At 40.8% G+C, this 15,122-nt stretch overlaps 1 long non-coding RNA gene across 2 annotated transcripts in view; it reads right to left on the bottom strand.

Moving 5' to 3' along the window:
• The window catches only part of LOC120795538, a 69,748-nt gene extending 61,216 nt beyond the window's left edge, over nt 1-8,532 (bottom strand). For both annotated transcript variants that reach the window (XR_005708239.1, XR_005708238.1), the window contains exon 1: nt 8,147-8,532. This is a non-coding gene — a long non-coding RNA (uncharacterized LOC120795538). The remainder of the gene's footprint in view (nt 1-8,146) is intronic.
• Nucleotides 8,533-15,122: the final 6,590 nt, after the last annotated feature.

Below are 15,122 nucleotides of genomic sequence, written 5' to 3' on the forward strand. Positions count from 1 at the left end.
ACACATAAATGATACATTGGGGGCTTTTTTGGGTTCAGTATCTTGCCCAGGGACACTTCAACATGCGGACTGCAGGGGCAAGGGGTTAGAACCACAGACCTTCCGGTTAGTGGATGACCCGCTCTACCTCCTGAGCCACAGCCGCCCCTGCTGGAAAAATGTAAATAAAAGAACCCATCTTATGCAAAAGTTTCCAAAAGAATATTGAATTTCCAATATAGTGATTGCAGAGCTACAGCTGAATACCAGAAAAACATAACGGGCAGGGCTGCACTCTCAAAACTTCATAAGGCAGTAAAATGTTAGCAAAGAAAGGCAGCCTGGGGAATACAGTCCATTATATGCTGTAGTATACTCTGTTATCATACCGCAGCTCTGATTCACTCACCCCACACTTTCAGAGATCATCAGGTTCTTGCAGTTTTTATGGACGAAATCATAAGTTAGATTGGGGTCCTCAAACTTGTGACATATTCCATTTGGGACGGTGAGGGTTGCCGGGACCAAACTTCCCATCAGGGCATGACAGCAGTTGCTGGCATTTTATGTTGCCAAAGGCATCTCTCTTCTTAGCGATGGAGGCAGTGTGATCTGGGGATATGAAGACTTATATCTAAGACTTTATTAAGACCTTATATTGGTAGGGGAGAGAGGGAGACTTTGCAGCATCCTGAATCTTGAAGTGTATGTGGAAGCAATGTACTTCTTTGCGTATTAAGTGTACTACTTTGTACGTGGGTCCTTACATCCCTCTGGTATCCCAGTCAGACACAAGTTGTTCCTTCTGCTCCTGATCTCCAGGTCTTCACACTTTTTCTCCAGAGCAGAGACCTGAGTGGTCAGCACAGTCAACGTAGCCTCCAGATCAGCAAGCCAGGTGCTATGGTCTGTAGCTACACAGTCAAGCTCAAGCACTGTTAGCTCTTGAGCATCAACTTTTCGCTGTAGTGGGTCAGAAGAACTTTTAAGTTTTTTGTGGCAGTATGTTGATTTTTGCACAGATTGCTGGGGAATGCATCAATCTTGCTGAAACTATTGGACTTTAAGGAGCCTCTCATAACTTGTAGTTTTGTAGCATCAATGCTAGCATTAGCTTATTTCTACCAGTGTTGGGCGCTCAGGCGACTTTGGTGTTTTGCTGTGGCCTCCTCTCCGCTGGTCAGATTTATGAAGTCCAGTCAATTGTCAGCAACAAAAGATATATGTTTTTGTTTGCAAAGATTTCGAAATGAATGGACTAACTTTCAGTGCTGAGTTATCAATCTAGGTCACTTTTTTTTGGAGCAGCAGGGAAACATGTCTTATATCCTCCATTCACTTGAAAGTGCCTGAGAAAGAACCATGACTTTTATTCCTCACTGATGATACAAGATTGTCCTTACTAGAAACATGAGAACACTGTGTATGTGATCATACACTGTCAGACTGTATGATCACATGACCCATGATTTTTTTTTCCTGACAAGCCACCTCTAAATAATGATTGTACTATCCAGAAAAAAAAAAAAAGATCATTGGTCAGCAATGGTGGGTAAATAGTCTGACATTTTGACATTCTACTGCTGCAAAGAGGTAGAATGACTTCTTGGTGGAGGATTTCATTAATAGAAACCATATTTCGTGTCTTGTTTCCAACAAGTAGTCAATATCATTTTTTTTTTTTAACCATGAGGACAATCTTAATGTAAGAGAACTACTCTTAAAATTCAGCAACACTTTTATTTCAGTTAAACAAGCTTGTACACACTGTATAATAAATACAAAATGCAAATCTCTGTCACACTTCCACTGTACATTGTGTTTTCTCATCAGGCCGTCCCTCAGACACATCTGCTTGTTCATGGGCCCCCAGAGGTTCATGTTGAACAGTTACACTCTCTCTGGTGAGTTAAAAGGTAAATTCCAACCGGATGTGGGCAGGGTCCAGTAAGCATGAAGCATTCAAGTCGTCAAGTGATAGATCAGCTATGGTTCTCTTACATTTTTGGTAATGATCAGTTAACGTTTCCAAATCCTGCTGCAGAAAAGTCAGCACTGTTGATAAATACCTTGGCAGTTAGTGTGTCAAGGTTATTCTCTCAGTTGCGTTTACTCCCTGTAGATATGCAGATTTGATGCACTGTAATCATTCCAACATTCGGTTCCTCTGAAATTTATTTGAAACCCTCCTTTTTCCACTGCATTCAAGTTACTCTCTGCCAAAAAACTCAATGTTTCTTCCTCAGCGGTATCTGGGGATAGTGACTCATTGAGTCATGTCATTAGATAATGGGTTTGGAGGAGTTATTCAAATAAACACAGTCCCTGGATGTAAAATGGAGGCAGAGAATTCAGTGTTGTTTTTTGTGGGGATACCAGGGGATTTCCAGCACTGCTGCAGGGCCCATCTGTTGTAGATCGAAGCAGCATCACATAATCACTGACCCATACTGCAGCTGCCCTGTCTCAATATTGTTTTTAAAAATACACCACAGCAGCCATCTGCACCTTATTGCCAGTGACACTTGAACAAGATATTCTCAGTGTAATGCCAATACTAAAGTTACAGTAATCCTCAACCTAAAAGCAGATCTGGAGTTCATCATCTACTTGTTACTGATCAGCTCAGTTCCCAAATGATCACAGCAGTGTGTTGGCTCATGCTTGTGTGTGTGGGATGTATGAGTCATGATTACATTTCAGCTGTATTTGTCAATGTGATCACTAATAATATTAACAACTCAACACATTTACATATTTCAAAAATGCGGTTCATCAAGATACTGAAAAAATATTTCCATTTGTATTCCGAGTGCTGCAGCAAAACTTTAAATTTATTTTGTGGGATTATCAAATAAACAAGTGGAAAAGAAAATGGTCTTGGTTTGATAATGTAATTAGAGCTTTTAGACCATAACTCGAGGCACCTGGAACCTGTAATCAATCTTTCTAGATAATATGCTACATGTCCAGTTTTTGGGCTGTACTGAGAGTGAAAGTCAAGACAGTCAAGAGTGTACTGGCTGAAAATGTAAATTAACTCGATTCAAAAAACAGAGCTAGCACACTATTTCTTTGTATTTTAATACATCAAAATCAACCATTAAATGACACTTTGTTATATGCGGCATTGTCCCTATTTGGCAAAGGCTGATACAAAATCAACGGGTTTCAGCACACTGTCCACAACAAACCACTTAGCTGTAGAACTCTCAGGTTGACAACATGGAAAAGGCTTGGATCTTAAAAGGGACACTGTAGCAATTAAATATTTTACATCCACAAGTTTGGTGGACTTGTAAGAGGCAGATTTTAAAAAGAACAATCAAAATCTGTGCAACGGAGGATGAGATATTTTGACTTAGTATGAGACAAGCATAAAAAACACTGGATCCTACACTTGCCATAAGGCAACTCTGTAGTGTTACACCCTCCATGTTTGGAAATGTACCGTAATTGCCAATATCTTTTAAACTCAATGTCCCCATGGAATTTGCAACATGTTTGCTGTTTCACATTTTTTCTCCAAGCCCAAGATGAGATAACGTTGATGACATCATCAGGGGTTATTTTCTCGTATTCCCAGTGAAGAGTAAACCGACCCTCATTTGTGGACTTCCCCTTTAAATTGAATTGCTATGTGGTGCTTTCTATAATTCCTTGTCAGTTCTGCTTGCAAAATGAATCCAGTGTTTTGAACAGTGATATCTTGATAAATTATATTCTTTTGATGTATTAAAATGTGTGTAACTATGCATGATTGTGTTTTTATACCAGTGATGATAATTAGTGTAATTATTACAATCCTGATGCCAGTTTTTGGTCATAATTCAGTTGTCACTGCCATACTTAGTCTTTTATGAGATCACAGGCCTTTGATACGTTCTTTTCTCATTGTCAAACTGTTCTGGGAGCTGATGCAACGCCAAACAAATAAAACCAAAGTGAAATGAAAAGACATCTTTCATAAAGTCATAATTTTCCTACTTTTAACATTTATGACACACATACTGTAGCTGGACAGCGTTGGAAAGCCCTTTTCTCCCTTACATTACTGATGACTTAAAAAGAAATACCGAAGCAAAACATAAAATATCTTCTATAGAGGCACTTTCACGTCATGTGAAATTTTAGCAGTAGACTGACAGTCATTCTAAACACTGCATAGCTAGAGGGAGGAACAATTTCTTCATCTAAAGCTCCTTGCACCTCACTGAATCTCCAAGAAACGTCCCCATTTATGAAGAATGTACACGACATCATCTCCTTAATACAAGGAAATGAGGCCCTATTTTCCATGCATGGCTATACTTTCCTCTACATCTTTTCCTTTCACATTCTTTCACCCCCATCATCTCAATATTTGTTTAAGCCCATTTCCCTTCGGTCTGTGTGTAATTTCAGGAATAAACTGCCCTCTAAACACTTCTACTTTTCTTCTGTTTCAAAAATCAAGTAATTGAGTAATCAATGAAGGATGCATACTGGATAAGCAAATGCTAATAGAGACAAGAGAATACAGAAACTGTATGTCACATGGCCTCAAGGTGTGTGTGTGTGTGTGTATGTTTCCTTTTTTTATTGTTATATTTTTAGTTTTTATTCTCTCAGAGCCTGTGGCCATGCTGTATTGACAGGCTAGCTATGGTCAGGCCCTGCTGAAAGGCTCTCAGGGCTTTTCGTCGCGCCCTCATTTAGACGGCTTTGAAAAGAGGAGTATGGCCTCTGTGGTTATCGCTGGCATGTTAGAGGGAGTGAATATAGATTTTTATCCTTTCCACCTCCACCTTTTTTTTTTTTGGATTTCTGTCTATTTATCTCTTTCTGTCTCTCTCTCTCACTCTGTCCTTGCAATAATGACAGCAATTTATATTGAATTTCTCTATTCTCTGAAGGTGATGAGGTCGAGGCATCAGAGAGCCGGATGAAAACTGTTGTTAGGTGGCAGTTCATCAAGAACAAAACCCCATAGATGAAAGTAGAGGTGGTGGTGGGTTTTGCTGGAGAAAGGCAGAGAAAAGACGTAGCATGGAATAGGATGGAAGCATTTCTCGGGATTAATTCTGAAAGGCAAGGTAGAACGAAGAGGCATGGAGTATCCTGACTGGGAGATGGAGAGCGGGGTTGAAGGAATGACGGGGGTTGAAGGAATGACGGGGTCGGGAAATCCCTTAGGAGACGAGGGATGAGAGAGGACATGGAAGATAAAGTAGGATGAGCTACACTGCACTGGGCTTCATCCCCCAGAGACCTGTGTGTGTGTGTGTGTGTGTGTGCTGTATCAGTGAATCCCTATGTCAGAGTAGAATTACTTATGGATAATTTTTTAAAAATCTTACAGTATTTGCCTTGTGGGAACTGTCTGTTAAGGAAAGTTTTTTTCTTGAACATTTAGAAATTTCTTGATGACAAGTATGCATCTGTTCTATTGCAGCCAAGAAGACATCCGCATCCTCTTGCAAAAATGAGGAGTGTATAAGACCTGGGAGAGTGCGTTGATAGACAAAATAAAGATAAAACTGTCAGGGGCAAATGACATAGAAGGGGAAGGATGGGAGCAAAATTGAGAATGAATGGGGGAAGTAAAGTGAGAACGCATCTGAATCTTTTGCCTGAGCTAGCATGCTACACTCTGAGCCTCATCAATAACTTAGACATGATGGGAAGTATTTTCCTCTCCCCTGTTCTTACAAGGTTTTCGTGGCAGACGTGGTGGAACCAGGAACCCCACCATATTTGACGCTTGTCATGAGGATTTACTTCTCATGCATGTGTAATTTATATCCTGGGATCCGGTGAAACTCCCCTTACTCATATGTCTCATTATTGATACCTAAGTTTAAAACGCTGGGATGGAGGTACCACAGAAAGTTGGCCCAATTCACGCTGTTGTTGAAACTTTTGGGGAAAGAGAATTTAAAGTGGGATAATTATTCTTTTAAATAAGTTATCAAATTTGCAGAAGGTTGTGATTTTTCACCAGAAATTTATGCAGTTTTTAGTAAATATACTGTGGAAAATGTGTATTTTAAAATCCCAGTATGAGCCATGATATTAATTTGCCTGGCTCATGCAACCTGGATTTGTGCCATGTTTTACCCACAATGCAACAGAAAATGTTAAAATATTAAGGTGCAAGTGATTAAAAACTTATCATCAACATTTAAATATCTAGCAATGCCTGGGAATATGCCCCAAAAATGTTGCTGGTGAAGATGCCACAATCAACCAAAAAGTGAAGTCCTCCATTTTTCAACATCTCTGTAAAACGATATTTCAAAATTTTCAGTCTATTATATGAATGACTGTTCTACTTCTCCAAACTTGTCTGAAATAGGTGAGCATAGACTAATCGGTTCATACTTTTGGTCTGCTGATGGACATTTTATGCAAACAACGCAATAAAACAACAGTAAACAACATGACAAATTACATCAAATTTTTGATGTATTTCATTGTGGCCATCACTTACATTCTTTTTGTTCCTTTGAAAATGCTTCAAATCCGAACTTCGTCTGAAAATTAAATTTCTCTGATTAGACAATAAAGTTTTGAACTGAACTGAAATAAATTTAACTGCAATTAAAAAGCAACCTAGCAGCAGCCTATAACAGTGTAGGTTGAGTGAGCAAGACTGATGATGTTGGAGTGGATGTTGGTACTCAGCTGTGCCTTAGTGTAACTTGTTAGTGGGTAATTAGGTCAGCTTGTTACATCAAACTGCACAAATGTGCTCATGGCCCTACATTCCTCTGCATGAAGCCAAATTGAAGCAAAATAGCCTTGAAAAGCAGAGGTGTCTTAGAGCTAAAACCTGAGGAGGGGATGCAAATAATTCATTAACTGGAGAGAACGGTCAAGTGAATTGTTCAGTTGTTCTTAAGCAAAACACTGAGTATCAAGCTCAGTTTTTTTACCTGACTGTCAGCTTAGATATTTACAATACAAATGATGCCCTACATATTTTTCCTGGAAGTTGTGTTTACATGAGTAATTTTATCTGCAAATGTCTACTTAGTGGGCTGAATCGATCAGTCTAGGCAATAGTTTGTTTATTAGTCAGAGCTACATTATGTAGAAAAAAAAGAAGGAAAAAAGAAAGAGACCAAAGAATTAATAAGAGAGAGGCAGGGAATATAAGAGGAAAGATGGATGATTTCCATTGACAGCAGGCAGCCAGGTCCTTCCCAGGGGGCTGCAGGGCTACTGTGACAACTGCGCGCGCGCGCACACACACACACACACACACAGACTTTCCTCCCTTTTTGTTTTCTTTCTACCAGCTGCCTTTAAATGGGATTTTTTTTTTTTTTTTTATAAAGAGAGACAATAAGTCTCTGGTTCTCTGGCCTCTATCTTAAGGCATCCCGGGAGACAGCACAGGCTGCAGCCAGGACACTATTTTCAGAGCAGGCCATAACTCAGTCAAACTGCCTTGATGAGACTTCTAACAACTGTATGAATTTACCGTCACTCAAGTTTTTCCCCTTGTACTCAGTGCTGCACGCTCACTTCGATTCACCCTCTCTCCTTCAGTATAAGACATTATAGTGACTTTCACTAAGCGCTTTAGGATAATTAATTTATGGCACAGCACTGTGACAACCTAAAGTCCTCGCTGAGCAATTACAGTGTGTGGTCAACTTGGTCTTCTTGTCAGAGGGACAACTTAAATGCCCTTAATTCTTTTAGAACAGTGGGTTTACAGGGACATTAAGATAGTGCCAGACAGGCTGTCAGCATAGCTGGATTAAGGCCCCCACGAACCTCGGGGTCTTAAAGGTGAGGGGGGCCCCCTACTATATCAAAACACGTCTGCTGACGCTTTAATGTCACGGAACAAACACATACAGTTGTATCGGTTTAGAATAACGTCTTGTGAAGCTTGCTTATCCCAAAAAACATCACTAGACATTCATCATACGCCTACAAAAATGACCCATTAATAACCCTGATGAAAGAAACTGTCAAAAGTGCAGAAAAAACAGCCTCATAACAATGAGCCACCACTGCTCTGTGCAAAGCATATCCATGCGTCTACAGACAAAAACCCAACTCAAAATAGTCCCATTAATAGCTTATTCTTCTTCTGAAGTATTTAATCCTAGAATACATCAATAATTTGTCCCATAAACACACAAACATTAAATAGATCGTTAATCCTTACCTTTGGAAGTTCTTTCCCCCTTATTTTGGCAAACCTTGGGGCTATCAGATCCTCATATTCCACTTTCCTGACCAGCTTTGCTACTGCTGCTACTGTACTTAAGCTCTTTTTTTCTGGCAAACTTTACTGCAGCCTGTTATTTCACTTTCACTCAATAAAACAGCAAGTTCTCCTCTTTCATTACTTCATAACCAAAGCTGCGGGTTGCTTGGATGTTGGTAGTACTGTCACACTGCTTGCATTATTTCACTTTTTCCTTTGGCAACCCTGGTAAGTGAAGAGTATTCCACTGTTCATTGTTGTGTTACCACAAATTTCCTCTTGACAAGAAGCTGGACCCAACTGACTATAAACGGACTATAGCAGCCTGGAGCAAGACACTGACAGTGGAGCTGTGTGAAATAAGCCAATTAGACACCTCAGACACTTGGTAGCCTACGCCCCAGGTTATTCAATAGGCCAATCAAAGCTCTCATGTTTTCCTAAAGGCCCTACACACCTATGTTACGCCTGCACAGGTGTTTTCACTTTGCCTGATCAGGCCTTTTCTCAGGACTGTCTGGGCAGGTACAGACTAAACTTCCTAAAAGTCTTTTCTCATGTAAAAGTGAAACAAACTGTTTAAAAATACTAACAATAAAATCACAATAAAGCAAATTCTAACCAGTAATCTTGTGTTTTTCCTCAATGTCTCACTGCCCTATGAAATGTTTCTGTTTGCTTTTTTTAAAATCAAGGACCAAAAGTTACCATGAATTCTGAGGGGCAAATTTCGCAATGTTGCCTACATACATACAGTTCCAGATTTTAATACTTGATAGGTATAAACAGTAACTGAGGCGGGCGGGTCAATTCCCAGCACAGCCCTGACTCAACTGCAACCTGAGCAGAGGTCTAATCAACCTGAATAATTGAAAACATCTGTCTGCAGGGAATTTAAAATAAGCTTTGTTTTACAATTTTAACGGTCAAAATGTACCAAAGACACCCTGTCGGCAGACCCAGGCTTGGTTGTCATTTGGAGAAAACTGGACTAAACAACCTATAAAATGTTGTAAAATTATCCTTCCCTCTCTTTTGTTCTATGTGGTCAAAATCCCAACTTCCATAACGCTAAAACAAATCGGATTTGGCTGCAGAGAGTTACTTAGTTCTGCAGTATATTAAAGAATCAGTTCCTGCTCTCACATGCAGAGCACACAATATGACTGCGATTCACTATTTACATTGCAAATGCATTTTGCAAATCCAGGTCACCCCTACCTTGAGGCAGCACCATTGTTACAATGACTATGATAATGAATTGTGTCCTATCGTCATCGTCATCATCATCATTATCATCATCATCATAGTATTACAGCTGATGATTGTAATGATGGTAAATGTGAATTGCATAGGTTCCACTATCATATGAACTGTCACTGTCCCCACATAACCATCAAATCTCTCCTTATGTTCCTTTGTCCGCAGAATTACAGATGAGTGGCTTTTGCCTTGTTTGTTCTGCAGAGTGGAGGGAGCACGGAGTGCTGTCCACAGACTTTGTGAGTTTGTGGTAATTAAAGCTGGATAGAACCCTATCAAGTAAAGCTGCTTATGTTTAATACAGTCAGCCATGCAGACACGGCCCAGCGCGGCAGAGCACACAGCTTTCGTGCATAATCCCACCCAATGCATCAGCATGAGAGCATGAAAGAGGGATGGGAAGAGGTTGGGGGGGGTTGCTACGCTTGGGCATTCAGTAAAGTTGAAGAGCGTTTCATTGTGCGTGTACGTGCAGATCTGTGGCATGTGTGTGCGTTGGAGAGAGCGAGGGAAGGAGGACAGGGCAGTTGAGAGGGGATGGAGGGAGTTGCAGAGAGTGAGAGGGATTTAGTTTATGGCAGATAGACTTCACTGACTAACTCCATTGTGCCAGTGCTCTGTGGTGTCTGGATCAGAGACGGAGAGAGTGTCCTCTCCACTTAAATCTGCTGGCATCTCCAGCCGGGCAGTCACTCAGTAAGTCACAGTGTAGCACGAAAATGCAGTAAAATAATGTTATAAAAGTCTAGTTAGTTAGTTAGTTTTATTTATTCAAATAATTATTGTAAAAGAGGTCTCAATGATACCAAGATCTTTTACAATAGACCTCATTACATCACAACAAGACAATTCAGTCAAGAAAAAGCAGTCATCACACGCATACACACACACACAGGCATACACAATTAAAACAAACACAAATATTATAAAATTTATCAGCAAGTAAGTCCCTCGGAGAAACGGATGCCTTCCCGGAGTAAGATGCATAGTACAGAAAATGTAGGAACTTCTAAAGCTAGCCTATCCAGTGATCTGGTATCATGGTTGTTCACACTGAACTTGACAGGGGATGTTAAAGAATAGGTTCACTTTTTTTTAGTCGGTCACGATAAAATATTCAGATGTGCATATGTACATTGATACTGTTCTTTTTTTTTTGTGGTAACCATTCCTCCTCCTGTCCATACTGGCTGTGAAAAGATCCCTTCATCAAGTGATTTCAGTGTAAGTGATGAGCAATGGGTATTCACCTGAAGCTAACACGAGGCTTCAGCAATCTGAGTTAGACAAGTGGAAAAGTGGATATCTTCCACAGTTACAGTCTTTTCATTATGAAATTACCACTTTGTGTTACTATGCATTTGCTGCAGGCCAGCAAGGAAACACTGGCCGGGGAAATAGAAAGATGTAATTTCGTACTAAAAAGATCTCATCATTGGAAGATCAGACTTCTGAAGCCTTATTTCAGCTTTGGCTGAATTTTGAAATACATTTTTGCAGAGAACTGGGACAGTGGATTTTTTTTCTCCCAAATCACTTACACTGAACTCATTTTAGGAGGGGATGTCTTCATGGCCAGTGCGGACAGGAGGAAAAAATTACCACCAGTGACTGTTTCAAGAAAATGTGAACCTATCCCTTGAATATAAGCACCTTAGATTGCATGATATGCACATTATTGGGTTTACAATTTTCCACTGGAGGAGGTCTTTCTGATGAATCAAATAGAATTATAAACAGATTGCAAGCAAAGAAAAGTCAAAAGTTTGTGGTTCAAAAACAAAGAGGGTGTTTGTTTATTTTAAATTTCCCGGTGGGCAGGGATGAGAGCAACACCTGACTCTTACTGTAGTAGCCAGCAATTATAGCCTCACCAAACCTACTGAATGCACGGATTACGACATTGTTTGGGTCTCATTGTATGGACATATAAAATATTGTGGTTTAAATTGGACCTGCATGACTTCTGGCGTGAAATATTGGAGTAAAAATTAGACCTGCAGTATGGAGATAAAGGCGTGGAACATGTTTTAGATTAACAACTGACAACTAATAATTGAATTCTTCGGCTACTCCTCCACTTTGGTGATATAATTGTACAAGGCCGAGCTTTTACTGCTACTCAGTGTGCATTTACATAACTGATTTCTGAGAAGAGCAGGGGGAGTTGTCCGGCTCATATTCCTAAATGGGAGTTGTACAGTGCTGTAATTTCACAGCTGTAATGTGGCATCAAATTAGCCTTTCAGATCAATGCCTAATCTAACCTCAGCCTAGAAAAAGATCTGAGCGATCCAGTCTCGAAGAAGGATGCCAAATCCCCCAGCATCCTTAGTGGTGGTGCCATGACGACACTTTAATAAGCTGTAAGCTCCTCTTCTGATTTAAGACAACCTGAAATATAACACTAATTCCCTCGATGAAAGGAATGTTATTTCTATAAATGTGACACATGTAACACAAGCTGAGGCAAGCGTAGGAGAGAAGGGGAGTATGTGGGGGATGAAGATGAGGATTTGCTTTCTGTCTAAAGCACATATTTGCTGAAGTGGCTTCAGCCAGTGTCTTTCGAGCTGCCCTCCTCTCACTCCTCAAAAAAAAAAAGAAGGTTTCAGTGTGATATTCCTTCCCACTTTTTCTCAAGATGTTTGATCTCTGAGCTTAGAAGAGGGTATTAAACTTCCCAAAGGCGAGCTGTTGATACCCCAGGGATCAATACAGCCCGGCTGGTCAATTCATTAGAGCTGGACAGCGATTAAATAAGTTGTCCTAACCATCGGAAGGCAGGAATGACAGAGGACGTTAAAAGGGGGCGAGAAAAGAGGAAAAGAGTCTGCTTGGCTCGATGCGGGTGGTGTGGAGCCCTGAAATGTGAAGCTTGGCGGTGATGTGCTCATTTGATTTTTTCATCTGTCTTCACCCCTGTCTGCTCTGTCCTTGGAGCTGGGGCTGTTCATTAGAAGATGAGGAGGAAGCTGGATACCACAGTGTGAAACAGGGAGAGATGCTAATCCTGACAGGTTAGTCATTAAGAGGCCCTTAGAGAGGAGGAAGAGGCAGAGCGGGGGGGGGCAGAAAGTACGAGATTATTATTATTAATCCTGGTCAGACACAATGTGAAGCACAGCAACCTTTAACCCCAACAGCTTGTTTTCTTCCCTTTCACCGACTTGATGTTTCCTTTCTTGTTTGACACATCTTGTGTGAAATTCAAAGAAGAGCTTTTAGATTACACTGACTCGGTCTATATCGACCTACGACCTCTTGACACCTCAGCCAATAATCTTCTGATGCTGTTATTGCCTTTAACACCTTGTAACTGACCATATGGACAGGAAGGCATGCACACAGTGCAGAGGAACAAAGAGAGAACAGTGTGTGTGTGTGTGTGTGTGTGTGTGTGTGTGTGTGTGTGTGTGTGTGTGTGTGTGTGTGTGCGTGTCATTTGTCAGACTACCTACTGTACATCTCTCAGGGTGCTTTCACACCTAACCTGTTCACCTTTTACTGTAGATTTATTTGGGCAGGTGTGAAATCTGTCAGTCAAACTACGGTGTGGAATAAACCGAGACCACCTGAAAAGGAAGGTCTTAGTCTACTTCCAAGCAGACTCTGGTGCGGTTTGTTTGTGGTGGAATAACTACAGGACTGTGTCATATTGCTATTAATCCATTTTCTAATCGTGAACTGTGGAGAGGGGGATCTCCTGATCTATGCAAGCAGCCTATAAGCTCATTTTGTAACCATGGTAACATATATGCGTGTCACCAGCGATTTTTCCCTATCAGTCAAAACGTGTTAAAAGGTGGGTTGCCCAATAAAAAGTGAAAGGAGTGAAACATACCGTAACTACCACACAGTAGGTCCAACTATCCTCTGGTAATATTTCTGTTTGCCACTATTTATGACATGCACGAAAGACTAATAATGCTCATAATCAATCACAAAGCTCACTTTCTGAGCTCTTTGCGACACCAAAGAAGATAAATAAACTCATAATTTGATTTCTCCATGAGGCTCCTTGTAGCAACGATGATGCAGGCATATCTGTCCAATTAGTGAGTTACCGGTCCTAACATAGGACTTTGAGTTTACAGCTCTTGGTTGTCTTGTAAAAAGCCAGGTTGAACATGATCTGGAACAGAATTAAAAGGCATTAATGTATCCTTCTGGACCAGATGAAATGTACTGCAGGTGTGAATGCAACTTCAATCTCCCTGTCATCACAGCTACTCCCCTCAAGTCAACATGGGTCTCTTCTCCTCACAAAAATTCCCTCCTGCCCATCTTTCAACATGCATGCTCATTTTATGCGAGCAAGAAGGTGCAACAGTCAAAGCTAACACATTACCATGAAGCTGAAGGGATTCAAATTATAGGCCCTTTGAAGCTTTCCAACGTAAATTGGGCAAAATTACAACTAACGTGGGTGGCTGTCACAGAGGCTGATGCCTACATAATTACAGTGTGCTGGATCCTGGGCAGGAAAAGAAGACTCTGATGAATCTGCCCTGATTGCCAGTATTTAGCACCATTGTCCTGATTGCACATATACACTACATGTGACAGGTAGCTGTTAATCCTGTCAGTTCTTTCTCTTACAGTATATGTCTGTCTTTGTCTCTGGCTTAGCTCTAACTTCATGTTCTTCACTCTTTCTGCACAGGCCCCTGTCTGTCCTCTTCCCTAGATGTGTCTCTCAAAATGTATTTTCAGTGTCCCATCCTCCTGCAGCACTCCACTCCTGTGTGGCAATTAAGGCTGTCTGCTCCAGGGCTGCCAGATGGGAGAGTCAAAGCATCACACATCCATCAATACATGTTCAAATTGTCTGGCTTTCATGTGATTTGACTGTGGCAAAACTAGGCCTGGGTGTCAAGGTACACGAGATGATGGGACCATTCAGCAAACAAATAATACAGGCAGGTAAGACACCGGAACAATACAGGAACAATACACACCCAAAACCACACACACACACACACACACACACACACACACACACACACACACACACACACACACACACACACACACACACACACACACGCACACTCGTGCGTTATCTACACAAGTCCACCCACACAAAGCAAAGTACATCCTTTGTGATACTTCTTTTTTCTTTAACTGTCAACAAAGCACATTTCCTGCAAGGTGACAAATAAGTAAATGTAACAATTGTTTTTTTCAATTACACTGATGCATTGAAGATTATTGTTTCACACAAGAGATATTACCTCCATTTGGCTTTAAAAACTTGTTAGGTGAGCACAATTATTTATTTTTTACACTGACAAGTGATGCATTACAGTCTGCATTCTTTGACAGTTGGTATCCAAGGCGTGTGTAATGATATCAAGCAGAGTTAGGATAAGGGAAAGGACAGCTAGAAAAAAAACCCCCATAATCCAACATTGGGATGTGGAAGCCTGTGGAATCCGGTATTCCCTTCCATTGAGGCCCAGGGATCCCATTTTAGATAATCAGTATTTCACAAACAGGACTATTTTTTGCTCCTGTGGAAATAGCTCCTCAGATGATGGTTTCACAATGAGACAGGATGGAGCTCTCTGTGCTGGGGGAATGCTTTAAATAATAAAAGCACATGGGGCTTCATGAATGGAGTATTATGGAGCTGTGAATGGAAGCCTTTTTTTCTCTCACTCTGCCA

Source organism: Xiphias gladius, chromosome 10 (assembly GCF_016859285.1).
Source record: "Xiphias gladius isolate SHS-SW01 ecotype Sanya breed wild chromosome 10, ASM1685928v1, whole genome shotgun sequence".
NCBI lineage: Eukaryota > Metazoa > Chordata > Actinopteri > Istiophoriformes > Xiphiidae > Xiphias > Xiphias gladius.